At 47.7% G+C, this 27,556-nt stretch overlaps 1 long non-coding RNA gene across 1 annotated transcript in view; it reads left to right on the plus strand.

Moving 5' to 3' along the window:
- The first annotated feature begins 4,458 nt into the window (after positions 1-4,458).
- The window catches only part of LOC150060254 (uncharacterized), a 56,969-nt gene continuing 33,871 nt past the window's right edge, over positions 4,459-27,556 (plus strand). Inside the window, exon 1 of the long non-coding RNA XR_016536121.1 lies at positions 4,459-4,803. This is a non-coding gene — a long non-coding RNA (uncharacterized LOC150060254). The remainder of the gene's footprint in view (positions 4,804-27,556) is intronic.

Raw genomic sequence — 27,556 nt, forward strand, 5'->3', positions numbered from 1 at the left:
AACCATCTCCAGTGTTGAAGGCCATCATCTTGGGGCTGGGAGCGTGGCCTAGTGGTAGAGTGCTTGCCTAGCATGCATGACAACCTGGTTTGATCCCTTTGTACCACATTCACAGAAAAGGCTGGAAGTGGCTGCTGTGGTTCAAGTGGTAGAGTGCTAGCCTTGAGCACAAAAAGCTCAAAGCACTTAGAAAGGAAAAAACAATCCATTCATAAATTCTTCCTGTCAAACAAAAACGAGACTGGAGCTGCTTCTTTGATTTTGTGCCAGTAATGGGACTTGAACTCAGGGCCTTGTATTCTTGCTTGGCTTTTCCCCCAAGTCTGGCTCTCTACCGCTTGAGCCATATCTCCACTTTCAGTTTTTGGTTTGTTGATTGGAGATTAGAGTCACATGGATTTGTCTGCCCAGGCAGGCTTCAAATCATGATTCTCAGGTCTCAGCCTCCTGAGCATCTAGGATTACAGGCATGAACCACTTGGCTTGCTTGGGGTCTTCATCAGAATTTTGCTTTAGGTTTTTCTTGGTAACATTTCAAAGATATAGTTTTTACCTAAGCAAAGACCAATGATACAATCTTTCATTATTGACACCTCTGCCAGGCTGGGGGCTGGATGACAGTGAATCCTGCTCTCCTTTCCAGCACATATTGAACACGAGGAAACGCGAAGCCATACGTCCCACCCATGTGCCACTTAGGAGCTAGTGGTGGAGCCCAGGGCTTTGCCCTCAATTGGTGTCACTGGTCCCGGAGGGGAGGGAGGTCTCAGAGTACCCACATCACACTTCCCAGCTACTCTGTTGGAGAGTCACCTGTGGGTTCTGTTCTCACTCCTTAACTGTCACCCCCAGCTCCTGTAGCCAGGCTTTGGGTTGAGCTCATAGAGACTTCTGGGTGTTACCACCTTGACCTGGGAAGTCACCATGACCTCCTGTGGTCAGGCTACCACACCCTGCCCTGTTTCCATCTGACTAGCACTCTTATTAGTCCTAGCCAACTGCCCTACCTTGCTGAATAAACATACCTCACACTCCCTCAGTATCTCTGTGTGTCTGCCTGTGTCTCTGTGTGTCTGTCTGTCTGTGCCTCAACAGGTGAAGGATCTCCAGTTCCAGGCCCCTAACATCTCCATAATACCTCCATTTAGCTCCTTGTACCTCATCTCACTCCTCCTGCCTCAGGAAGAGGCACCATTCTGTTGTGCAAAGCAGAAACCCAAGGCTCATGCTGGATTAATCTCACTCCATTATGGCTTCAAACGTAGCCCGCTCAATGTCTCTGCTCCACACATGACCACATACGGCTCCATTTTCCCTGTCTTCTAGGACTGGCTGAACTTCTCAGGGACCCACTGGACTCTGATGTTTCCCAGGGCCTCCACAGCCTTCCCCACTTTCAGATTTGGAAAATTCGATTCAGATGTCAGTCCTGCTCCCTACTCCCTACAAGTGCTCCCTTCTTGAATTCACCTTTCAGTCCTCCAGCCAGAGGGGCTTCCTTCTCACCAGGGACCACTTTTTCATACCATGTCTATCATTGGTGTCAAATGTGTTATTTTTCTGCCTCCTCCCTGCTGAACAGAAGCTTCCTGAGAACAGGAACCTTTTATGCCTTTTTCCTGCTGTGTCCCCAGAATGTGTGTAGCAGCTTCCCTTAAATATTTGTGAATAGGTGTGTTCCAACTTCCTGGCTTTTCTCTCATTGTGTTCTGACATTTTTCTTTATGATGTCTATTTTATGAAGCAATATTTTATGGTCATGAACTTCATTCATAGGCACTGAACCTTAACACATAATGTGTTTAATGTAGGATTCATTTATTTAAGTTCTAGATTTCTGATTGCAGACTCAAACACTGACACTGTACTGCCAGGAGACTTTCAAATCATTAGTAGTGCATATTGTCAGATACCAGCTTTTTCCAGCTTGGAGGTGAATGTGAGGGAGGCTCAGTGACTTGGGTAATTGGAGGTAAAGAGTCTTACAGACATTTTTGCCTGAGCTGGTTTTGAACCTGGCACCATCTTCTGATCTCAGCTTCCTGAGTAGCTAGGATTATAAGTGTGAGCCGCAAGCTCCATCAATCTCTGATTAAAGTTATTAAATTTTTAGTTCTCCTGGGAATTTATGTGTTAGTTTGATGAGTTAATCTTTACACAGAAGAAAAAGAAAGGTTGGCTTTCCACATTTAGGACACAGGTATGGATCCCTGCTTCCCACAGAATACCTGGTCAAAGCCCATTTCACCCCTCCCTGGCTATGATACCCCTGCTTGCCCAACCCTGTTCTGGTAAAGGGTGCAGGATGCCATGAATTCCATTGTGGGGTTGTTGTTCCTCACGTCTGTCTTAAAGCAAACACAGTACACCAAAAAGACATCCGAAATCCCTAGAAACCACAGGCGTTTAACTGTCCTAGAGAATCAAATTTGTAGGGAAGGAAGCTTTGGCCAACTGGCTAATGAATTATAGTTTTGCTACGTAACTCCTAATGCTGGGGTAGATTGAGCCAGTCATCTTGACAGAGGCAGGCAGAGATCATGAAGGATGAAGCCAACCTAGGCTGGATAAGTAAATAAGAAAGGGAACCCATCTCAACAGAGAAAGCTGAGTGTGGTGCTGCTCACCTGTCATTCCAGCCACAATGGAAAGTATAAATAGGATCGCAGTCTAAGCCTGCCTGGGCAAAAAACGGGACTTATCTGAAAAAAAATAAACAGAACAAAAACAGCTATGGCCGAAATGGTATTTAGTGAGAGTGACACCTCCGTTCAAACTCCAGTACTATGAAAGAAAAAAAAGGAAGAAAAAATTTTAAGAAATGCCTGGTCTTGTTTGATGGAAAACTTAACATTTTTCCCCTTAGATGATCCCAGTTGCAGGTGGAGACGGGGGGAGGGGGGTTCCGATCCCCCAAGGCAAGAAGGACCACACAGATGCCTTTCTGCATCCTCTAAGCTCTCCTGGGTTTGCCTTCCTCCAAAATGAGCTACCCTTAGTTGCTTTATAGCTTTGAGGGCAAGACAAAGAGGAAAGATTAAGAGGGCAGGGGGTAACGCTCCCTCTTCTCCAGGGGTACCCTGGGGAGGGAGGTGGGGAGTGTGGAGACAGCCTATGGAGATGGCACCTTTCTCCTCCCAAGACTCAGGGAACTCAACCTGGCCCTGAAGCAGACCTATATGGGGAGCAGACAACACACCCCAACTAGATGCCAGAACAGCCGGGAGCTGCCTGAAAGGGTTATAGAAGTAGGACCCTCTCATTAGGCTACTGGTTTCCCATTTTGGGGCCTCTTTACTCTTTACCTCCTCCTCCTCTCCTCTTCCTCCTCCTCCTCCCTCACTTCCTTTTCTGCCTCACCTGGGAAGCAGATATATGAGACTTCATCGGGCAGTCAGTAGGCCTGACTGAGGGCTTACAGTGACACTCCCCCACCCCCTCCACCCGCCTCAGTGGCTAAGAGGTTATCCCTCAGTTTCCCCTGACATCTTAGTCTTATTTTCAGCTACATTTTGCCTCTGCTACCATTTCTGTCTCATATTTCTTCATTTGGTGGAATGAAAGATTCAAGATCCCTCGATGTTATCAGCCTGCTGCAGGGAGATCAGAATGGGGAGCTCAGTTAGGCAAGGTTCTCAGGGCACCAGTGTGCAACTAACCAGTGTGTCACCTTCCAGGGGTGTAAGCCACTGAAAGCAGCCTTCATGGCTTCATCAAGGCTGCTGGGGTCCTACTCTCTCAGGTTGCCCCTCCCTCTGCAGCATTCAAACGAACTCCCAGGGCAGAGGCAGCTCTCTGCTGTTGCATGTAAACATCCACCAGTGATCTCCAAGTTACAGTGCCGTTTCTTCATGTCATTTCCTGGGCCTTTGCTCTTCCCATCTGGTATATTCTTGATGTCTGCCAGATGGACAGAAAGGATGTGAGTCACGAAAGCTTTCCAGCAGTGCAGAAGCAGGGTGCTGGGAGCCTCTCCCTGTCATACTAGCTCTTCAGAAGGCTGAGATCGCAGTTTGAAGCCAGCCCAGGCTGAAAAGTCCATGGGACGAAAAAGCCCAAAGTGTAACTGTTGCTCAAGTGCCAGCCCCAGTATTGTCAGAGGAAAAAAACAACAACAAAAATCCCCCAACAAATCAGAGCAAAAGCTCATTTCATCACCAGATCTGAAGAGGGGCTGCCTTTAGAATCTGGGAACTGGTGTATGCAGGATGCAAGTGGAAGAATGCAAGTGTGGAATCCAGGGCTCTTAGGCAGAAGCTAGCCCTAGCATCTTAAAGCAAAAGGCAGTGGGAAGGGAACTTCCCTTCCCCAGACCTTCCCCAGACTGCCCTGAGAGCAGTGAATTTCAAGCCACAGTCTTGCAAGGCAATGCACAATTGCAGTGACTATTTGCCATTTGAATGCAATTCACTTTCCGTTTGTTCCCAAGTCTTCTCAATCAAGCCTTTCCCAGAGAGGGCGATCCCTGGGTTATGTGCCTGTGGGTCTGGGGCAGGGTCAGGAAGGCTGCTCTTTCCGGAAGGGCGTTGGGGACCCTGGGAACTGGACCAACCCTGCTCACAAGTATGAAGAGAATGTCGGGAGAGGAAGTGGCCCGCCCTGACTCAGCCTGAGTCATCTCGTCCCAGTGAGAACCAAGGCTGAGGTGTGCGCCTTTTCACCCCCCTTTTTGGTCTCAATTGTATGGACATCACTGGGAATGGAGGGGTCTCACTCACTGTAGGGCTGCTGCTTTGCAAATTTCAAAGCCTGAACCCTTGAACTTCTTGGAGTCTTCACAGAGCAGCCCGCAGCTTCTCCCTGGTGAGTAAGTTCTGTCATTTTACCACGATCCCTAAATGTGTCCCAGAGCCTTGGGCCCTGTCAAAGTGGCTGTGTCCTGAGCTTTGGATCCTGGATTTCTTGTAGACTCTGGAGGTCTATAATTTCAGAACAGTGGCTCTGTGTGCTCCCCCGGCCCCCAAGTCCATGGTTATGCCGTGCTAGGCTGATTCCTCTCAGGGGAACTCTTGGCTGATTGGTGGTGGGAAAGCTGGGGCTTAGCCCGCATCACATTGTCTGGGAGAGTTCTCAGGACCAGTGTCTAGGCTCCAGGCTGCTTTCTAGAAGTCAGAGTGAAGTTCAGCGATGGAGGTGGGCGCCTCTGCACTAACCCCAGAGTGCTGAGGCTGCCGGAGGAGCTTCCGTTTCTCAGAAGCGGAGGAAGGAACCCTTGAGCAATTGCTGACTGCCTGATCTCAGCAGCCTGGCATGCGAAGCAGAAATACAATAGCAAGGCAGAATTTGGGCTTTCTTCACTTAATGCGTCTAGATGCTTCCAGGAGCTTGGGTTCTGTTCTTTCCCTTAAGGCTGGAAGTCCCAGACTGGTAAAAATCAGGAAGATAACCAGCATGCTTTGGGTGGGGTGGGATGGGGTTGGGGGCTCTGAGTAGGGAAGGGGCTGGGGGGGCAGCTGGAGGGTGCTTCCTTTGAATTTGACCTTGACTTATGGCTGATTTTGGAGCAGTGACTACTGTGGTGGACTTGCCTTTATTTGTATAGTATAACACAGGATGTGTGTGTGTGTGTGTGTGTGTGTGTGTGTGTGTGTGTGTGTGTGTGTTGGTACTGGGGCTTGAACTCAGGGCCTGGGCACCATTACTTTGTTTTATCTACTCAAGGTTGGTGCTCTACCAAGTGAACCACAGCTCCACTTTCTGACTTTTTGCTGGTTAGTTGGTGATAAGGGTCTCTTGGACTTTTCTACCCCGGCTGGCTCTGAGCTATGATTGTCAGATCTCAGATCCTCCTGAATAGCTAAGATTACAGGCATGAGTGCCCAGCCAGGAAATATTTTTAAAAATATCATCCTAGTTACTGTAAATGAATTGGTTAACCTGTCATAAATACTCCGTGTACCTTTTTTTTTTTTTTTCGAATTTGCTTTAAGAGCAGCAGATCAAGGCTGTGGGCTATGACAAGAACTCTGCAGCCCAGTGGCTGAGGCGCGTGGGTTTCCTGAGCTAATAATGAGTTAGCACCTGGTGCTAAAATTGGAGCAGCCCGTGGGTGAACTTGAGGCTGGGTAGGGGAGGCTGTTTGATCTTTGCACAGAGGTAGAGGACGACCCCTCCTGGATCCTGGTACTTCTGTGCAATGGCCAAGAGATCGCCTAGACTGAGGGATTTGCAACTCACTCGGACAACACATCTTGCCTCCCTGTCTCCCTTGGCTGATCTTTGGTTTCCTAGAGGAAATTTGTGAAGTGAAAAGAATGAAATCTGCTGTCCTTGAAGGGCTGGGAGGGAGGGAGACAGATGTACAGGTATCCAGAGAGGTTGCACTGTGTCAGGTCCCCAAGCTGAGTGGAAACCGCCAGAGCCAGCACTCAGATCACCCTGCTTCCTGGGGAGATGAATTGGCTTCTAATCAGAAAGCGAGGTTTCCCAGCCTCACTCTTCTTAGAAAGTGAAAGAACATTTTGGAACCCTGAAAGCTAGGTTGGAGTCTGTTCCACTACCGCAAGCTGCCCTGTGCAGGGCTCTTTTCCTGTGTTTAGATAATTATGGGTGGGGTCTGGCTCTCTATCATGATTACTGGCCTGCCACACCCCAAGGCCACAAATCACCCCAACCCCAAACTTCACTGTTACCTTTTAAAGAAAACCTCAGGCTGACTGATCCCCTACACTGCTGGCCCCCAGGAGCGGGAACTTGGGGTGTTAGCTCTGCCACGTGCTCAAAACAGAGCCTGGAGGTACAAAGGGCTCCAGAAAGATTAGCCCAGTCTGCTGTCCTTGAGTTTGTGGTGCTCTGTTGCTTGAGCCATAGTTCCACTGTTGGTTTTCTGGCGGTTCATTGGAGATAAGAGTCTCATAGGCTTTCCAGCTCAGGCTGGCCTTGAACCATGATCTTCCTGAACCTGAGAAGCTGGGATTACAGGTAGGAGCCTGGCAAATCAGGCAGATCCTCTTATTGGCTTGGGGGCCCTGAGTGACAACTCCTGGACTTTTGAAGAAAGACCCCGCCATTCCCAGGGACAGATCGTTGTCATTCAGGGGTACACATCACAATCCGTAAGACACACTAGGCCTTGCCAAGATGGGAGGCCGGCTGTGTTTGTCTTTTTGTAAGTGCTCCAAGAAAAATGCCACCAGCCCCATGACAAGAGCCACAACAAATTTGTGCACTCCTCATCTTCCAATCTTCCTGACAATGGCTGTGAGGTGGCCAATGACTTGTGTCATTCATGAAGAATTTGGGTAGTGGTGTAGGTGGTGGGGACCAAGCCAGTGCCCCTAACGCAGAAGGAATAAGCTGAGGCAGAGACAGTTAATCCAGTAAGGAAAAGGGACCACAGATGGGCATGCTGTGTGTGTAGGGTGATGAGAAGGAAGACCAGTGGGTGGGGGGGTCCATGGTAGACTCTGAGGGTGCTTTGTAGAAGATCAGCTGCCAACAGAAAACGCTCAAAGAAAATTCCGTGAGTCCTCGGTAACTGTTCTGTGAGTGAGAGTAGCATTCAGTCTTCTGGTGAGACATGGGAAGCTTCCATGAGAAGCTGAGAGACTCCGTGGTGTCATGCGTGTTCGCTTGTTCAGAAATGGCATCCATACTGCTGTGTCTGTCTGGGTCCCCCTGACCTGTGGGACCCCATCAAGTCATCATCCTCATGGCTCTGGAGTGAGATTCCAGCCCTATAACAGGCCCTAGGGTTCCCAGAGAGCTTATTAATTGAGCAATTAGAAACTCTCCCTGATCTTCTCCAAGAAGCCCAGAGGGTCTCCATGACATCCCTGTCTTTGTCAGTCCATATCATCCCAGAGACAATGTGGTAGTTAACACTTGTAATCCCAGCTACACTCGGGAGGCAGAAGTGAGAGGATCACCAAAACAGGATGGCTCAGGGCAAAAGTATCTGAAAAATAACCAAAGCCCCAACAGGCGGGAGCATAGGGCAGTGGTGCAGCACCCTTCTAGCAAGCTCGAGGCCTTGAGTTCAATCCCCAGTGCTAGCAAAATGAAATAAGGGTGGGGGTGAGGGGGGAAGAGAACAAGAATAGCTCTTACCCTAGGATGGCAGGAAAGGGGGCAGTCACGTGCCTCCGTCACACGATTCCCCAGCAGGCATCAGACCCAGACTCACAGTGATGGGGTGGACCTGGGGGAGACCCTGGCCCCCACTTACACAGCAGAATCAGGAAAAGCAGGCGCCCTGCAGGGTTCCGTGTATGACCCAGCCAGATGGGGCACAGGCCAGAAGACACAGACCACCGACGTGAGACCCCAGTGGCAGTAGCTGGGCCATCCAGGAGCTGGGCAGCGCCTGCCTGTCCCTGACACTGCTGGCGTCTGGTCTCTCCATCGTGGCTGTTTGAAAACTCATCACAGTATACACAGATGAGTCATATTGAAAACATTAAATAAGAGATACTTCAAACTAAAACCAGTATGGCCTTTCTTTGCCAAAGAAATTTGAAATGTCCCAAGACATTTCAAGACTGCGTAGAGCCTAGAAAGCCTCTGGTCCATTTTGTGGAGTCTAGAAGTGGCCTGGGTTGATCGGATGGCTCACTAGCCCGGTGCAGTGTAGCTTTGGGTACTTTACGTGGCCCCGTCCTTGGTGTCTGGGGTCTGGAGGCTGACACCTCTCTCGCTTACGTTGGCTGAAGTTATTGCTGACTCATGTGTGAGGCTCCCTACAAACTCTGGAGGTGTCTGGTTGATTCAGATGAGGGAAATGCCAACAAAGTCGATAGAAGGAAGTTGATTTGCTGGAAGGATGAGTGGGTGAGCTGCTTGGCTGGTCTCAGGATGCTATCTGATGAAAAAACACACGTGTTGATGAATTTAATGTAGTTAGAAAGCTAAGGGCAGCAGTAGAACTCCCCCCCCCCGACCACTGGTCTTCCTGTCAATCTTCTGCTGCTAGAACTGATTAGTATTCAACAAGAGCTTCTAAACAGAGGTATTAACTCTTCTCTCTGCTCTTTTAAAATCTGTTCTATTAAAATATACAAATGTTTAATGATGGTGGAAAATGTGTCATTTTAACTTTTAGCTGAATGATTTATAGACCTTGAGAGGCATGCATGGGTTTCTACCCATTTTAACTGGACATGTAGGAAAATGGATGCAAAGAGCACTGGACATGTAGGAAAATGGATGCAAAGAGCAGTGGTTCCAAAAAAAAAAAAAAAAAGAGTCAGGTTTGCCTTTCTTTTCTCCAGAAAAAGAGTTCTGCTTCTTTGTGTATACAGCTCATCTATTTTTCTGCTTTTATCTTAGCCCTGACTTCCTTACTCCAACTTACCTTATAGTTTTAAGAAGGCTGCAGAAGCTCCGATCATCACATCTGTATTTTCTACTGGAGGAAGAAGGAAAGTTAGGGAGATTAAAGTTAATCTGTTAGTCTTCCATGAAGAGCTTTCACAAAACTCCCCGTGAAACCTTTTGGTCTGCGTCTATCACTGGCCAGCCTGTCTGAAAAGGAGCTGGAAGAGGAAGATGGGGGGAGGAGAGAAGCACAGAGGGCGGTGGTTCTAAGGCAAAACTCCCCCACCCCATGCCACCCCACCCCGTGGCATCCCATGAGCCCCTTTGGTTCCAAACTGCCAGTAGGTAATTGGGGGATTTCCAGTTTGGGCTGGACTTGGAGATGAGCCTTTCCTTCCAGCTCTAAGTAAAAGAGCCCAGTGACTCTGGGCTAAGTTCACTGAAGCCAGGCTGACAGGGGACTCCAGGCCCTGGTCCTGACTCAGGAGGAGCTGGCAGATGAGAAGAGGGAGTTATTAGGCTGATTCTTCAAATGCACAGGATTCCTGTGCATGCTCACTAGGGGAAGATGCTCGCTCAGACAAGTCCACATGGCTTCCTGGATGGCGTGGTGCTTCCTGTGCAAGTGTTCTGGGGCAACGAGGATACAAAACTTGCATCCATTTATATCCAGCAAGAAGGAGTCTGTCCATATCCCTGGAGTCTGAGAACCAGACTGAAGGCAGAGCTTGCCTTTCTACTTACTGCCAGCTTGGCCTGCTACATCTTCCTCCATCCTCAGGTCCCCCGCACTTCATCTGAACAATGCAGGGCCCGTGGCAGAACTGTGGGGTTCCTGAGGGCTGAGTGAGACCAGATGGGCCAAGAACCCGGCCCAGGGCCAGCCTAGCACTAAGCAGGCTGCACTGGGTGATCACAATGGAATTTGGGCTGTCATTATTATTATTTGTTGTTGTTTTGTTTTGAGACAAAAATCTCACCATGTCGCTCAGGCTGGCTTTGAGCTCTGAATCCACCTGTCTCAGTCCCGTGGGTGCTGGGATCACAGGTCTGGGCCACCATACCTGGCTCATCCCCATCCTTCCATTAGGAAATGAAAGGTGCTCGCTGGCTGTGTGGATGATGAGAAATCCAACATGATTAAAACAAAGGCCAAATAAAGAGTGTCTTCTTCTTCACTATCATTGCAGCCAAATCCCTTTGGGTTCTTTTCTGTTAGATCCTGGTCCCAGGGAGCTAGGGGACTTTTCCCCATCCACTCAGGACCGAGCATGCCAGGAAATGCATCCAGTTGTAGAGCCATCCAGTTCCCACTTTGCCTCCATTCCCTGCGACATCAGCTAACATGGAGGTTGACAAGGCATTGAAGTGTATCCCATTAATGCTGGATTTCCCAGGCTCCTTTGCAGGTGGGCGTGGCCAGAAGAAGATGCAAATTTAAAAAAAATCCCTGAGAACTCTGGGAAGGCTCTTTAAAGAAGTCTGATATCTAGCCATGTAAACATTTGTCCACTATGTCTCACAATTCTCATGGGTCCCAGAGTTAACCTTTTCCCCCTACTTCCTTCCTCTTGTATTTGGAAAGCAGAGGGGATGGATGGTTGGGGCTTTAGTAGTCATATATATATGTATATATGACATATATATACACACACATATATGTATACATGTATACATATATATATATGGCTACATATATATTCACATATATATGTTAATTTCATTCAGGAAGGATTCATTATAGTGTATTCACTGAAAATATATTCATGTTTTTCTTTCTAGTTTTGAAGTAAATTTTAATTAAAACCTTCTGAGAGCGTGGGCCTAACTCTCACCTGTGTGTCTGGCAGACAGGAAGAGCCATCCAGCACTATGAGCCTCTGCAGGTTCATCTCACCGTAGCTGTGGCAACCAACATGAGAAAACCCACCGGGCTTATCCTGTCCTCGTTTTTAATTTCTCATCCTGAATTTTCCTACTAAACTTTCTCTATCATGGTCTCTTTAGGGTATATGAATTTAGTCTGCAACAGGAAGCTATGGCAACACGAATTTTTTAAACGAAGTCAATAGAAACTCTATTGGTTTCTCCAAGTGTCCCCCACTCCCCTAAATACACAGGAAGGACTGTTGGGAAACTGTTGGGGATTCTTGCTGATCCGCGGGTGTCGTCAAGTGGGGGAAGGAAGGATATCTATCATCTAGATAACCACTACAACACTGTAGACTCCATGGCAGGGTTGTGGGAACTGCACAAGGCCTGGGCTGCTGCCTGAGGCAGCTGCCAACAGACACACAGCATCCCAGGGGCGCCCTCTGTATGTCTGTCCTGGCCACTGCTGGCTTCCCCTGACCCTGGGGTAAGCAGTGACAGCAGACAAGGAAGAAAAGGGAAGCTCTCAGAGGGGACTTGGGAAATCACGTGGCATCTTCCTGAGGTGTCTCAGTCTGTCTGAAGCAGAGCTCCAGCAGAGGGGACACCGGTGTATGGTGTACCCAGTGCCAAGGTCACAAGCCACACGTGGCTACTGGGCACTGGAGAGGCGGCCAGGTGACTCGGAACTGAACTGGAACTTTAAGTCAAGTTCACTTCGTTTCAATCCAGATGTTCCCAGCTGTGTGTGCCCCGTGTGCACAGATGTTTTCTGGATGATGGGACGGACAACTCTACAGTAGACTCCACTTCTGCATTATTTTTTTTTCTCTCTTTGGTATCAGTTACCTATGGTCAGTTGTGGTCCACAAAGTATTCCACATTTAAGCAACTAGTAATGATTGTGTGTGTGTGTGTGTGTGTGCACATGCATGCGCATACACAACAGTCCTAGGGCTTGAACTCAGAGCCTGAGAATTGTCCCTGATTGTCACAATCCTTAGATCTCAGCCTCCTGAGTAGCTGATTTATAGGCATGAGCCTATCAGAAAAACCCAGCTAACAGGAGGATCGGGCTGTCAACTCAGACCTGCTGCGCCAGTGTCAGTTTTGAGTCTAGGCTTGAGCTTGTTATAAAGACTCTTGTGCCCTTACATCGGATTCAGCTTCTTGGTGGTCATTGGGGACCCTGAATTTTTGGCCTCCTTGGAAATTGCCTTTTTATCGTCTACTTGGCAGCCCAGGACCTCTTTCAGGGCCCCACATCTCCCCTCCAGTTCCAGAGCAGAAGACCTCAAGACACTGAGTTCACTTTGGCTGTGGAGTAGAGGGGAGGGAGATGCCACAATTGTGCCATCTACAGGAGTGGTCTCTGTGATCCAAGGAATGGGCCCTGGGCAAACATGGCTGTGAGAGGTGGCCAGCAGAGGGCACAAAGACATGCAAGCTGAGAGGATCAGAGAGGCCTGGCTTTGGGTTTGCCCATGGTACAGGGGATAGCCTGTGTGGAGCCCGTGGAAAGGGATTCGGGAAGCCTTGGACTATGTATGGGCAGGTCTTTCCATAGAAGCTCCAGTTCAGAGTTCCCAGAGAGATCTCTAACCCAGGCTCCTTCCCAAGCCAGCCCAGGGCTTTGGCAGAAACACCAACAGAGAAGAGGCACCAAACAGGCTCCTGTTTCCAGTGCCTCTGTGTTTCAAGCTGAAGCCCCAAGTGTAAGGATGGTTATGACTTCACAGTAACATTGGTCTGGCACGGGATGATTGCAGGATGGCCTCTTCCCAACAGAGCCCTCCCCACTGTTCTCAAGCACCGGAAAAGATCTTTCCTATGACTTGACCATTTTCCAAAATCCCAGGCTAGGATGTGTGGCAAGTACACTCCTATTGGATCTGTGGCGCCCCAGTCTGGCTCCTCTGTGTCCTGCATGCTGCAAAGCTGCTCATTTCCTTGTCATTCTGCAGTTGAGGGGGTGATTTTGTGGTTTTTGTTTTGTTTGTGCCAGTAATAGGGACCTGAACTCGGGGCTTGGGGACTGTCCCTGAGCTGTTATGTTTAAGGCTTGCAGTCTACCACTTTAGTCCACAGCTCTACTTCTGGCTTTTCTGGTGATGAATCAGAGATAAGAGTCTTGCAGAGTTTGCTGCCTGGGCTGGCTTTGAACCCATGATCATCACATCAGCCTTCTGAGTAACTACGACTAGCAAGGCTGTTTTAGTTACTGATTTTTCTCTAAACTTCAATGGAGCCTTCTATTGTTGCAACCCATCACAACCCAACAAGGCAGACCAGCTGAAGAACAGATCTGAGGGGGAACCAGGGGACTCAAAGTGGTTCCTGCTGTCAGATGCCCAGACCCCATTAACAGGCATTTTTGCTGTGTTTAGCATAGGGGGAGGGGACTGAAGATACATCCAAAGCTAATAATGTTCCAGTCATTAACACTTCTAGTTTGTATGCAAGTGCTAGATGACTTCCTTATTTGGGGACCTAGAGCTAAACAACAAACAATTTACAATTTGTGCAACCCTTGTCTACCTCAGGATCCTGGGCAGTTTAGGGCTGAATTAGCCCATACCCAGGATAGAAATCTGAATTCCTGTTACGCCATGGTTGATTTACCTTTCCAGGAAACTCTCAATATTCTGAGAGTTCGGGTCTCATAGCTCTGTTTTTCTATTGTCCTTGGTTTAATCTAGAGTTATCTCAGACATTCTCTTAACAGAAAACATGAACTTGGACAGGCAAAGATAGTTCTTGGTGGCTTTCTTCTAGATATTGTGTTCAGCATTCCAACATTCGCAGTCTCTCTTCACTGGCTGCCTGGTGCCACTGGTGGGGACTGAGAAGATACGACATGTATCACAAAATAGACTGGTGACAGGGGTCCCCACAGAAAATCCACGCAGGTGAGGATGCTTGGCTGCTGGCCACTGTTGTCTTGGGTGTTTATTCATAGGCATGTGCTCAGTTTGCCTGTCACATGCCTTGCATTATCCCCACTGTGTTTCTTTGAAGACCCCAGGACCTGAGGTCAAGCTCTGTGAGAGAGGAGATCTTGAGTATGTGTGGATGCCTGAGGTGACTGCAGACCTGTGTGTAGTCACTGATGCTCACTCCTGGGACAGACTGGCATGGCCACTTAGAGAAGGACAAATGGCCCCTTGGCCCCTTCAAGTCATGTGGCTCCTTTCAGCTCATTCACACCTCCACTTGCCTGTAGGTGCCAAAATGATAAGCTCTTCTTCATTTTTGTCTTCATTCTGGGTGAAAAGCAGGTGAGGGCTGACTGACGGAAATAGACATTGCTCATTATGTTTCAGAGCAGAGAGAATGCCAGGGTTGTCTGAGGACACTGATTTAAGAAGTCATGATACACAGCCAGCCATCTCCTGGTGGGGCCTGAGCTGTATGTTCAAGGCTTCTGTGCTTTGTCATGCAGACTTTATGAAAGAATAAGACTGCTGCCTAAACCAAGTGGAGTAACTCAGCTGAACTCCCAGAGGCTTCTGGTGGCAGGTGCATGGGTGTGTGTGTGTGTGTGTGTGTGTGTGTGTGTGTGTGTGTGTATCTGTCAACTTGCTTATCCCCACATTTGACCCATGAATCTCGGTTCCCATGAGCCCATGTCATATCTGAGCAACAGAGAGTCTAAGAGGGGCAGCTCAAGATGGAGCCAGAATCTTGGACACTGAATCTCCAATGGACTGCCTTGTCTGGCTCTGCTCAATTCTACTTTCGAAGAACATGTGCAGCTGGGTTTAGTCTCTTAGGATGATTCAGAGAAATGCAGCTTTCTTTGCAGCCCCTTGCCAGAACTGCTTTTCCCATGGCCTCCATCTCCCAGATCCCTGGAGAGGGGATCTTGGGGAGCTCTGGAAATAGGCAGTATTTCCTGTAACTGCAAATTAGGAAAATAAAACTTCCATGCATGCTTTGCTTAAGAGTTTAGGTGAAGCTATAGGAAGAGATATCCAGAACAAAGCCTCCCTTTCCCATAGAGTTGCTCAAAGACCTTTTCTTTCCTCGCATACCATTTAGAGATTTTCTTTCTTAAACCATACCTTTGGGCCTACCTTTTGCTGGTGATTTTGGAGATGGAGTCTCAGGCTTTTCTGTTTGGGCTGGTCTCAAACTGTGATCCTCAGCCTCCTGAGCAGTTCTTTTCCTTCCTTCCTTCCTTCCTTCCTTCCTTCCTTCCTTCCTTCCTTCCTCCCTCCCTCCCTCCCTCCCTCCCTCCCTTCCTTCCTTCCTTCCTCTCTTCCTTCCTCTCTCTGTACAAAAATTATCACCGCAGCTTTTCCTTTGGGATTTTCCCCCACAGTATTGGGTATGCAATTCAGGGCCGCACATATGCTAAGCAAGGGCTCTCACTCAGCTACACCCCAGAACTCCAATAGCCTTTTTTTTTTTCTTGTCAGTCCTGGGCTTGAGCTCAGGGCCTAAGCACTGTCCTTGGGCTTTCTCAAGGCTAGAGCTCTACCACTTGAGCCTCAGCACCACTTCTGGCCTTTCTATGTATGTGGTACCTAGGAATGGAACCCAGGTCTTCATGCATGCTAGGCAAGCACTCTACCACTAGGCCAAATTCCCGGCCTCTCCAATAGCCTTTTAATGGCAGTCACTCTTGAGAATAAAGTGCACCTGCCTGCCTATGGGGCAGGCAGGGATGACGGAAAAGGGACCCCTTCACCTGTGGAAGGCACCATGATCTCACAGCTCAGCTCTGAGGAGCCATCATTACAGTCAGCAGAGGTCTGAGGAGCTTCCAGGAGCTGGGACTCTAGGTGACAATCTGATATGGCAGCGGGTACTTAGCACTGAGTGTTTCAGAGGGACCTAGAACTCTCCCCTTGCCCCCCAGTCCCTTCAGCACCAAGTGGCATTCACCAAACAGTCACCTCTGGCACACACCTCCGTGAGCTCACGTCAGTGCCCTCTTGCTATGGGATTACTGAGAACAGAGGGCAGCCATGGTCACCTTTGTACAGCTCCTTCTCTAGGCCAGGCAGCTTTAAGCCACTTGGCAGCTTCAAGATGACCTTCTATCTCTTAGCGCAGAAGCAGAGCCCAGGGCACCTGCTGCCACCTGCCCCACCATGCAACAGGAGCCCCAGTGGCCTATGGGAGTTGAGTGGAAGCCTCCTCGGGGTGGGGCTTAACTCAGAGCCCCCAGCAGCTCACAGTCACAGGCCAGGCTGAGGTCCAGGTGGCGGCCTCTTTGTCCAGCTCAGTCCCTTCCTGAGGTCAGGTGGGTGGGGCTGCATTCAATCAGTCACGTGGGGGTTCCTACTTTTAGCCACCTTCCATTTCCATTTGGAGTCCTTTTCCGTCTAGATCTGGACAGTGATGGAGAGAGAGCGAACAGAATGCTTAATGAGAAGGGCACATTGTTTTTGAACAAGCTGGAGGAGGAGACGACCCAGAAAGCGAGTGGGTGTCCAGACAGGGTGACTCATTGTTTAGGACCTGTGTGTGCTCCAGTTGTCTTGTGTCTCCCCAGAGTCATCCGTTCCCAGCGGTAGGCTCACAGTGTCACCTTATTTGGCATCGCAGATATATAAGTAGTGAAGATGAGGTGTGTACTGGGAGAGCCTGAGCCTCTAGTCTAACTTGACTGCCATTCTTAGTAGAAGGGGAATCTGATGGACAGACAGACCTGCAAGAAGAATGCTTTGTGAGAATGAAGTTACCTGGTACAACCAAGGAACTATGCAAAGCTCTGAGAAAGATCTGGACCGTCTTCCTGGTGGAGGGAGGGATGTTGTTAAGACTGCTTACTTAGCTTATGCTACTTGCTTGTGGCAATACGCATTACGAGCCCCTCAGGAATTGGGCAAGGAGGCTCCGAAGTGGCATCCAGGCCCAGGTCGGGCTCTATGTGGAAAAGCTGTGTGGAACGATTGCTGGTAACGAGCATGCCGTCCGCCTTCTGAAACAAGGGCGTTTTTACCTGCATGCAAATCGGATACTCTCACTTTAACTTTTCTTGAGCTATGGAAAAACAAGAGTTTCCAAGATTGAATTTGGTCTTCATGTTTTGCGAGGAGAAGGAAAAAGAAGAGAAAGGGAGAAAGGAAGAGAATAGAAGAAGGGAAAGAAGAATTGAAAAGATGAAAAGAAAAGGAAAGGCATCCCAGTTTCTCAGGAAGCTGAGCTCTGATGATTGGGGTTCAAGACTGGTGTGGGCAGCAGGAAAGTGTAAAACTTCAATTAATTACAAAAAGCCAGTGGATCTAGGGCTCAAGTGTGATAACCTTGAGTGAAAAAGGTCAAAGACAACACACTGATCCTCAGTTCAAACCCCAGGACTGGCAGAAGGAAAGAAAGCGGGGGGTGGGGGGGAGGAGGAAGGAAGAAAGAAGGAAAGGAAGGAAGGAGAAAGGGAGGGAGGGAAGGAGGAAGGGAGGGAGAGGGGGAAGGAGGAAAGGAAGGAAGGCAGGAAGGAGGGAAGGAAGGAAGGAAAAAAGGAGAGAGAGAGGGAAAAAGGGAAGAAGAAAAGAAGAAAGGAAGGGAGGGAAGGAGAGAGAGAAATGAAGAAAGAAAAAAGACAAAGAGGAAGAAAGGTGCATGCTTTATACTTGCAAGTGATGCAATCTAGCCTCTGGTGAGTGGCATCTTACAGCTCAGCCAACCTGATGCTGAGAAGTCTTACCAGACAATGAGGAAACTTCAGCCTCATTTTTGGTCATTCTCAGGCCTCTTTCTCTTTTTCTGAGCACCTCAAGCAGACCCCCCACATGAATAGTTACCGAGCAAGAAGCCTGGCACCTGAGGGCCACAAAGCCACACCTTGTGTAGGGACTTTTGGGCATGTTTCCCAGTTATGGAGCAAGAGTGACAACCCTTAAAAACATGGGCTCCACCAGCAGTTCAGGAAACCAGAGCCATCACTTCTTGAGAACTGGAGGAAGAAAATAGTTTAGTGAAGTGAGAAGGTGCCACAGCATAGTGAGAAAATGTCAGGCTTGGGAAATGACCAAAATGAGCTATTATCACCTTGAAAACGGTGTGGAGTCGGTTACACGAGACCTAACCGCACACAAATACGGACATTTCTTATAACACTGTGGCATTTACAGGCAAGGAGCTGCTTTCAGAGTATTTCATGGAAAGTTATTTTAGTAGCAGGTAACCTTCAGTGATGAGTATTTGTGAAGAGAGTGAAACCTTGACTTCAAAGTCAGGAGGTGATGGGTGCCAACTCAGAGCTGGAGGCGACCTAGAGGAGGGGTGCCACGGGCACAGCCTTCCCCCCTGACCCCCCTTCAGGCCCTGGGTACCCAGAGGCCAAGAGTTCTGGGATCCCTGCCCACTTCAGAAATTCAACCAGACAGCTGGGGCTACTCTTGGCCTGGGCAGGGAATGCACACACATGAAGTCCCCAAATCACCTCCATTTGCCACAAGTACCAACTTCTAATCGTGTAATGCTATGTGGGTGTGTGTGCCATAAGTGCCAGAACTGGGCCTTGAACTCTGTGCCTACATGGTGCCTTCAGCTTTTTTGTTCAAGGACGGGGTTCTACACTTGAGCCCCAGATCCACTTCTGGCTTTTGGATGGTTATTTGGAGATAAGAGTCTTACGGCCTTTTCTGCCCAAGCTGGATTTGTACTATGACTCTCAAGATTGCAGTTGTGATCCACTGGCACTTGGATCAAATGTTTATTTCTTCTGCTGTGAAATTGAGGGCATTATTTAGAGTGAAGTAAAATGATGTGAAAATGGTACATCTGAGTCTTTGTAAAAATGGCTTGCTATTTTAAGATAATAGTATATATACATATATACATACATATATATATATACACACATACATATTTATGTGTGTGCACCAGATGAAAGGATCAAAGATGTCCCTGAGGACTGAGCTGACCTTGAGAATCAACAGTCCCAGAAACAGACTGAGTTTTAGGAGACAGAGCAAGAAGGAAATACGGATATCCCCGCCACTATCCATGTGTCCAGCCGTGCCTGTCTCTTTCTCCTCCAGCCTTTTCTGTACACTGGTAACCACACAAGCAGCCTCCCACACCCTTGATCTCCTGGAGAATTTACAACAGTTCACTTGATGGAGAACTCTAGGCCTCCTGGGATTTTTTTTTTTTTTTTGTAGTCACCAGACTTGTTTGTCATGCATGACAGGGCTTGACACAAAAGGGCTCTACATTCAGGGCTATATTTAAAATTGGCCCTGCCTGGTGTGCTGTTTTATGGCATAAATCCAGTAAAATTGCAGCTAGACTTTGAAAAAAAAAATATGTGAAAGATTAAACTCCGGCCTGTAGGAACAGTTATTTTACTTTGAACTTAGGGACATGATATTGGGGTTTGAACTTACAATGTTGCACTTTCAAGCATTCTTCTACTGAGCCATATCCCCATGCCTTTTTGCAGTAGTTTATTTTTCAGACAAGGACTTGCACTTTTGTCTTGGGGCTCCTACATTTGCCTTCTACATTTTTCTCCTGAGTAGCTGGGGTTTCAGACACATGTCATCTTGCCTCTGCCCATAGGAATCAACTATCTCCTAAAGCTAGCTTAGCTGAAGAATTAATATTAATTATTTATTAATATGTAATTCGTTTTTGTGATGTCTTGAGTTTGAACTCAGACCTTGTACTTCCTAGATATATACTCTTCCAGAGTCATACCTTAGAAATGGTGATTTTATAAAACAAATATATTAACTAATAGATGGTTCTAGAGAGAGTTGATTTAGAAGATCTATGGCTTATTCATTGCCTTTTTGGCATTTCACCCATGCCTCTCTTCTCCCTCGCTCTTTTCCCTTCTTTTTACCTCTTCCTTGCCTCTTGTTGTTTTTGTAAAAGCTCTACTAAGATCACAAATTTTGAACCTTCAGTGTATACACTTATTTTTAAAAAAATTTTGTTCAGGGGCTGGGAGTTTGGCCTAGTGGTTAAAGTGCTTGCCTAGCATGCATGAAGACCCGGGTTCGATTCCTCGGTACCACATACATAGAAAAAAAGCCAGAAGTGGTGCTGAGGCTCAAGGACTGGCAAAAAAAAAATTTTGTTCATTACATCTTTTGTAGAGATATTTATTTGTTCATCTAGCAATGCTGGGATCTATTTAGGACCTTACACATGTTAGGTAAGTGCTCTATCCTGAAATATTTAATTTTAGATATATATATATGTATGTATATATGTACTGAAGCTTAAACTTAAGACCTGGATACTGTCCTTTAGCTTTTTCCCACAGGCCTGGCACTCTACCACTTGAGCCATAGTTCCGCCTCTGACTTTTTGCTGGTAAACTGGAGATATGAGTCCCATGTTTTTTCCTGCCCCACTGGCTTTGGGCCGTGATCCTTAGCTCTCAGCCTTCTAATAAGCTGCCTGAGCCACCAACTTTCGGAATATTTTCTGTTTAAATGGCTATCTTTTTTATCTTGCTTTAGAAAGTTGATTCCCACTTCTCTCTTATTTTTTAATTTTTACTTCATCACTTTATTCTTGATGTTTCAAAACCAATTCTGAGTTTATTTTTGTATGTTATATAAAGTAATAAAGTTTAATTTTTTTCCCTAAACTGGCAGCTATTTTCCCCCCACACTATTAGGTAGCCTATTTTCCCCGAGAAAGTTACAATACCTTATGTGTGTGAATGTCTTCATGTTGGGGAAATAGGCGATTTCGTTTTCAACGGAGTTGACTCGTGACCTGAGTGTCTGCCTTTCCCACTGCTTCTGTCTTCAAGCTATAGGGATAGTTAGTGTGGCTCCAGATGTTAGAAAGCAGGAGACAGAAACAGGAAGGAATCAAGGCAAGAAGAATGGGGCCCAGAGAAGCGCTTTTTCCGAGGTGAGCCAAAGTGAACTGTGCCAGAGACATCAGGTAGGTAATCAGCACAGGAAGAGAGAGGCCAGACCAGCCCTCAGGACCTGTGGCTGCTGGGAGACTTGAATTTGGGTACTGGAATATTGAGAGAACTTGCCCACAGGTCTGAAAGGAGACCAAACAAATAGGTTTGCTATAGCTAGGGCCAAAAATAAATTCAAGTAGGAGTAGACCCATGTCCAAGAAGGAAGTGCACTTTGGCAGAGGATGGAGGCCGTTCAGTATAATAAGGGTCCTCAAGTTGGGGAATCTGGGTGGGCTCTTAAAGGGCTATGCTGGTGGTCTTTTCTAAAGTAAGTCCTTCAGAATGGTCCACTTCTATCTTGCTGCTCTGAGGAGCTTAGAGATAGATGGTTCAGTCTTCCTCACTTCCTTGAGTCTGTGGAGGACAAACCAGCAGGGGCCAGTATTGCCATTGTTTGGCCTACTGCTCTGCTGCTGTCACCAAGGAAGTTCTGGGTTTTGAAACAAGGAGCTGTGCACATTCACTGTATGCTGGACACATGGCTTTCACAGCCCGGCTGGTACATCAGGCACAGATGGGTCCCCAACATCCTGACTTCGGAAATGGGGCTTAAAAGCAGCTCAGAGAAATGAAAGGGCCAGGGATAGGTGGTGAGAGTCTGACCTGCTGAAGGCCTCCAGCCTGGGGACTTGCATGGGGATGGGGGGGGAGACAGAGAGAGAGAGAGAGAGAGAGAGAGAGAGAGAGAGAGAGAGAGAGAGAGAGAGAGACTCTCAGATATTCAGACATTGCCAACAGATGCACAAGAAAATCATCTGAGGACTTTTTACAGGGTCTTCCCTGCACAGGGCTTTAGTCCTCAGGCACAGAACAAGCACCACCCAGGGCGGGTTTTCTATCACTCGTAGATTCTGTTATTCCACGGACAACACACATGAATGCCCCCCTTTGGGGGAACCTTCTGTGCAGTTATAAAGAAAGCTTCCAGGGTGCTGGGAACAACCTATTTCCACCCAAACCCACAGTGTCTCCAGCAGTTCTGGACTTTGGGACTCAGGCTCCAGCCACAGTGAGGCCAGAGCTATGTCAGAGCTCAGCCAACATGAAAGTCCACAGCGTGGAACAGATCATACCCCACCTGCAGCTGCTGGTACGAAGCAGGGGCTGGGAGGCGGCTTCTTCTCGGTTGGTTTGTGTTCAGGCCACCCGTGGCTGTTGTACCTAGTGTGGAGACGGCTGTGAAGACAACACTAGATGCAGGAATCACAAGGGTGTGATTCCAGCAAGTTCTCTGTGCCAATAGGATCTAATCACAGACTAAACTAGAAAATCCAGGTAGAATGGAGAGCAACCGGGATTTCTTAGAACCTTCAGCCATGCCTTATACATATCCAAGCATATGGCTTTGAACATGTGCAATATGGCAAGAAAGAGGCAGCATATGCTAAGTGTAGATGGGGTGAAACCTGCCACGTCCCCCCCGCCCCGCCCTTTGGAGAATTTCATGTGATTCAAACCTCAAAGGATGCAATTTGTGACAAAACATGCAGATGTATAAGATCAAAAGGTCTAAATTACTACGAAGGCTGAGTGACATTTGGGTTGAGGATGGCAGGCGTGGCAAGTCAGATATGGAGCACTGTGGCCGGTGTGGGCACATCCAGGCTCTGGGCTCAGGCAGGCTGGGCTGATAAGGAGCCTGAGACATTTTCACGGGGTCCAATAAACCACATGGAGATTCTCACCTAATCACTCCTGTGTCGCTGGCATTTTGAGAGCTCTGAAGAGATGGCAGCACCTGGGACCCAATGTGAGCAGATGGGTGAGAAGAGAGTGCCATGTGTGAGTTGTGTGTGTGTGGGGGGGGTAAGGGGGCCAAGCAGTTTCTCTCACCCAAGCATTGAGAATTTTACAGTAGAAATCTCACAGAAGCAGCCAAGGCACCTCCAAGGGACACCCCCTTATTCCCCCAAGTGTGTATTGGCTGAGCAGCCACCAATAATGCATAGAAACACCTGCGTGGCAGGTGAGACACGTGGACATGTGGAGAGCTTGTGGGCGAGCTTAGTTTTGTTGTGGTGGAGGAAGAGGGGATCTGCCAGCTCACCAGTAGCTACAGATCCAAAGCAGTATTAGGTAACAATAATAGAAAATGGATGAAGAACATTCTGGCTGGATTCAGCTCTTTTAGGACAAGGAAATTACTTTTTATTTGGAGCCGGTGAAATACACAGCCCTACTGAACTGCATGTTGTAGAATCTTACGAAGTTACACACTGGAGTTGTACATAAAGGAACAAGAAGATAAATAGAGAAGCCCAGGGTTTAGCAGTTGGAGATGTTGCTGGTTCAGATTCATGCCTGAGACAAAGAACATTCCAGAAACATCCCTTCTTCCACAAGGCTTCATGTGAGGAATAAACTGGGCTCCTTGTGCCTCAAAGAAATTCCCACCAAGCTCTGCTTCCTGTCTCATGGCCATTGTGTTGCCTCACTCCGGGCACACTCACACTCAGAAACGTGTGCCTGACAGGGTGCTCAATGCCCACATTTGGTGCATGAAACTAAGCTCTAAGTTAAGGCATAATAGAACTTTGGGGCCAGGCACCAATCCTGGTGACAGGAGGCTGAGACCTGAGAATTGCAGTTCGAAGCCAGCGTGGGCAGAAAAGCCTGTGCTACTCGGATCTCCAAGTAACTACCAAAAAAACCAGAAGTGGAACTGTGGCTCAGGTGGTAGAGTCCCAGCCTTGAGTTAAGCTAGAGAAAAGCACCCACGCTCTGAGTTCAAGCCCTAGTACTGGCACAAACATAAATAGGCACATAAAAGGCTTGGAAATCAAACATGAAGCAGCCAACTGACTTCCAAACCAGTTTGTTTGAATTATCAAATTAGTCTTTTATTAATATGTTCAGTGTGAAAATGTACACAATTCCACAGGCAGCACAGTGAGCAGTGGATTTGGCTGGCTCCAAACAAGGGAATAATTCTCTTGTTTGAAAGAACAGATGGATTTGGAAAACGCCTTCTTCATTGCATATACAACATTTGTGTGCCTCTGAGGTACTGACAAGAGTCTTTTCTATGTTGTTGGGCTCTTTCTTCCAGCACACAAGACTTGTCCCATTTCCAGTGGTTCGAGGTTCTGTTGCTTTCCTCAATTCCCATGTGTCTGCTCTGTGCCTTGTGTGCAAGTCTTGGCATTCTACTGCTCTCTTGTTTAGGACCTCATGAAATATTGTGAAGACAAACTTCTCCCATTGGCTGTGATCACATGGAATGGGTGTGTGTGCGGGGGGGGGGAGGGGGGACTGGTGTCCCTGAGGACTTGTGGGCACTGCCTCCAACATGGCTGCTGGCTTTCGTTGGAGGGGACACAGGGCTATTGCTCTGAGTTAGGCATGGAGAGAATGTACAGAAAATGTCAGTTATGCCCTTGATATCGCTCTTCTGCACTGCCTCTAGCATTTTGTGAATTCTGGACTCCAAGGTTAGAGAAGATTGTTTTTACAGATCAACACCTCAGATTTTCAAAACAATTTATATATATGTGTGTGTGTGTGTATATATATATATATACATATATATATTTGGACCTGTTACCTTCTTGTCCTTTCTGCCATCAGAATTGCCCACAGCTCACAGGGCATCCTGGAGATGCAGTGTGGCGGCTCAGTGCCAGGCTACTGGTCACTGGAGCAGAGGCAGAACTTGGTCCTCGTCATCCACATGTCTGTGTGTTCTGGAATGCTAGGCCACAGCAGCCAAGTATCCGTTCTAGATGCTTCTGTGAATGTTTATTAAGATGAGAGGAACATCTTAACCAGTAGACTTTGAGTAAAGCAGATTAATGACCTTGTGTACTGTGAGTGGGCTTCATCCAACAGACAGCCTGAGTGAAAGCATGCTTGCCCAGATGAAGAGGGACTTGAACCAGGATGCAGGGCTACATTGTTGACTCTTCTCTGGATCAACCTGCCCTGCAGATTGTGGACCTGCAGTCCCACAATTTGTTCTTCAGTAAATCACTGCCTTTGTCTGTCTGTCTATCTGTCTCTTAATCAGCTGCTCAACTGTGTAGGTTAATAATTTAAATCTCCTCTCCTCCTTACTCCTCCTCCTCTCTTCCTGTCTTCCTCTCCTCTTCTCTCTCTTTACCCTCCCCCTCTCTCTCCCTTCTTCCCTCTTTCCCCCTCTCTCTTTTTCTCTTTCTCTTCCTCTCTCTCTCTCTCTCTCTCTCTCTCTCTCTCTCTCTCTCTCTCTCTCTCTCTCTCTCACACACACACACACACACACACACACACACTTATCCTATTGGTTCTAGCTAAAGAACCATGGCCAATTCAGTATTTAGTATTTAGTTCTCATTTAGTACTAAATTATCTTAGTACTGAATTATTTAATATTTAATGTCCTTCTCTGTCGTGTTATTTCTTTGAAAAAATGAGATTAAAAAGAGAGAAAGTTATTTATTTCTCATTGGTCCATTTAGACATGTCATTCCTGGGCAGACTGTGCCAGGGCTCTGTTGAGTTCAATTCCAGATTGTGTTTCTTGTTCTTATTCTTAACCAACTGTGAAGTTATTTCTTCTCTCTCCCTCCCTCTCTCCGTCTCTCTCTGGGAGAAAAACAAGGGAAGGGATAGCACTGTACAAGAAGTAATGTACCCACTTCTTGACAAATATAACTATAACCCCTCTATACAACATCCCGACAACAAAATACAATTGAAAACTCCTTTAAAAAAAAAAAAAGGAGGCTAGGAGTTTGGCCTAGTGGTAGAGTGCTTGCCTAGCATGCACAAAGGCCCGGGTTCGATTCCTCGGTACCACATACATACAAAAAAGCCGGAGTGGTGCTGAGGCTCAAGTGGTAGAGCTCTAGCCTTGAGAAAATCCAAGGACAGTGCTCAGGCCCTGAGCTCAAACCCAGGACTGGAAAAAAAAAAAAAAAAAAAAAAAAAAAAAAGGAGCTAGGCGTGGTGGCTCACACCTGTAATCCTAGCTACTCAGGAGGCTGAGATCTGAGGATCAGGGTTCAAAGCCAGCCTGAGCAATAAAGTCTGTGAGACTCCTATCTCCAATTAGCCACCAGAAAACTGGAGGTGGCACTGTGGCTCAAGAGGTAGGGCGGTAGCCTTAAACTAGAGAGCTCAGGAACAGTAACCAGGCCCAAAGTTCAAGTCCCACAACCAACAAAGAAACAAACAAAAAACCAAAAACAGAGCCTGTGTTAAGCAGCTCAGTGTGCTGGATTTTGTTTGCTTCATCAGCTGCCATCTTTTGCTAGCACTGCTTTGGGCCTGTACCAATTCCTGCCAGTGTCTTTCCTCTCACAGAGAATGAGGTCCTCTGTACTGGATGGGGCCTGATTGCTCTCTGCTGGGCTGACAGTAATAACTCTATGATATCTGAGCTAATCAGAGGCTCCAGCCGCACCTCAGGCAGCCCTAACCCAGGGGGCTAATGTGCCTCCTGACCAAGCTCTTGCTGACTGGAATCAGCTACAGGTTGGATCTCAAGCTCAGACAGCAGGTACCAGTGTGTTTCATCAACACCTCCCTAGGGAACAATTGCAACTAGTAGAACTAGCAACACCATAACAGTAGGCACAGTATACAGCATTTCATACAAGTTTATAAACTCAGGAGCCCTTCCCCCGCTCCCATGAGCTACGAGAACACAGTTGTAATGCCCCCTCTCCCAAGGAAACAGGGAGGGAGAAGAAGGGAGAGGGCCCTGCAGAGAGGACCAGTGACACAGGGTCAGATTTCTACCCAGGGAAGAACAGGATTCGAAAGAGTCTGTAATCAAGAAAAAGTCACTGATTCTTGTTTGTTTCTTAGCTGTCATCTATTTTTACTGGGAGGGCTGCAGACATGGTCTGGAGGTATGAATTGAGATCTAACCCACGGGACTGAACATACACACATGTCCACGTAGACCAGGAAGCACAGGACAGACACAGGGCTGTGTAAGGCAGGAGGCTCGAAGCCTGGGTGGAACAGGCATTCTGTAGCTCTGGTCTCCTGTGGCACTCGTACACAGAGATCTCCAGTGAAGCCTCAGCTCTAGCTTTCTATTGGTGAGTTCCCTGACTTCCATGATCTATAAATGGAGGTCACAGTTCTCTCTCGTTTCTGAGGATGGGTGGTGATGCTGCAGACCAGCACTAGTGGAAGGTCAGGTGTGCTTTACCTGTTTCCTCAACCTTCCTCATGCTCATGACCTTTGATGGAGGCAAAACACACCTCCAAGTCTGCTCAGAATCTCACCTGAGGAGGGCTGGAGGCCACCACACCAGGCAGGGGGAAGTTGAGTGACTCAAGAATTCATTGAAGTTGTTTCTTTCAGCTCAGCATTCTGAGTGACCTTCAGGTCTTTGGGGTTTTATTGGGGGGGGGGGGGAATCATGGGGCTCGAACTCTGGGCCTGGGTGCTGTCCCGGAGCTCTTCAGCTCATGGCTACCGCCCTTCCCCTTGAGCCACAGTACCATTTCCAATTTCCTAGTGGTTAATTGGAGATAAGAGTCTCATGTTCTTTAGTGCCCAGGCTGGCTTCGAACCACAATCTTCAGATCTCAGCCTCCCGAGTA

This window comes from Megascapheus bottae, chromosome 7 (genome assembly GCF_031878675.1).
Source record: "Megascapheus bottae isolate mThoBot1 chromosome 7, mThoBot2.hap1, whole genome shotgun sequence".
Lineage (NCBI taxonomy): Eukaryota > Metazoa > Chordata > Mammalia > Rodentia > Geomyidae > Megascapheus > Megascapheus bottae.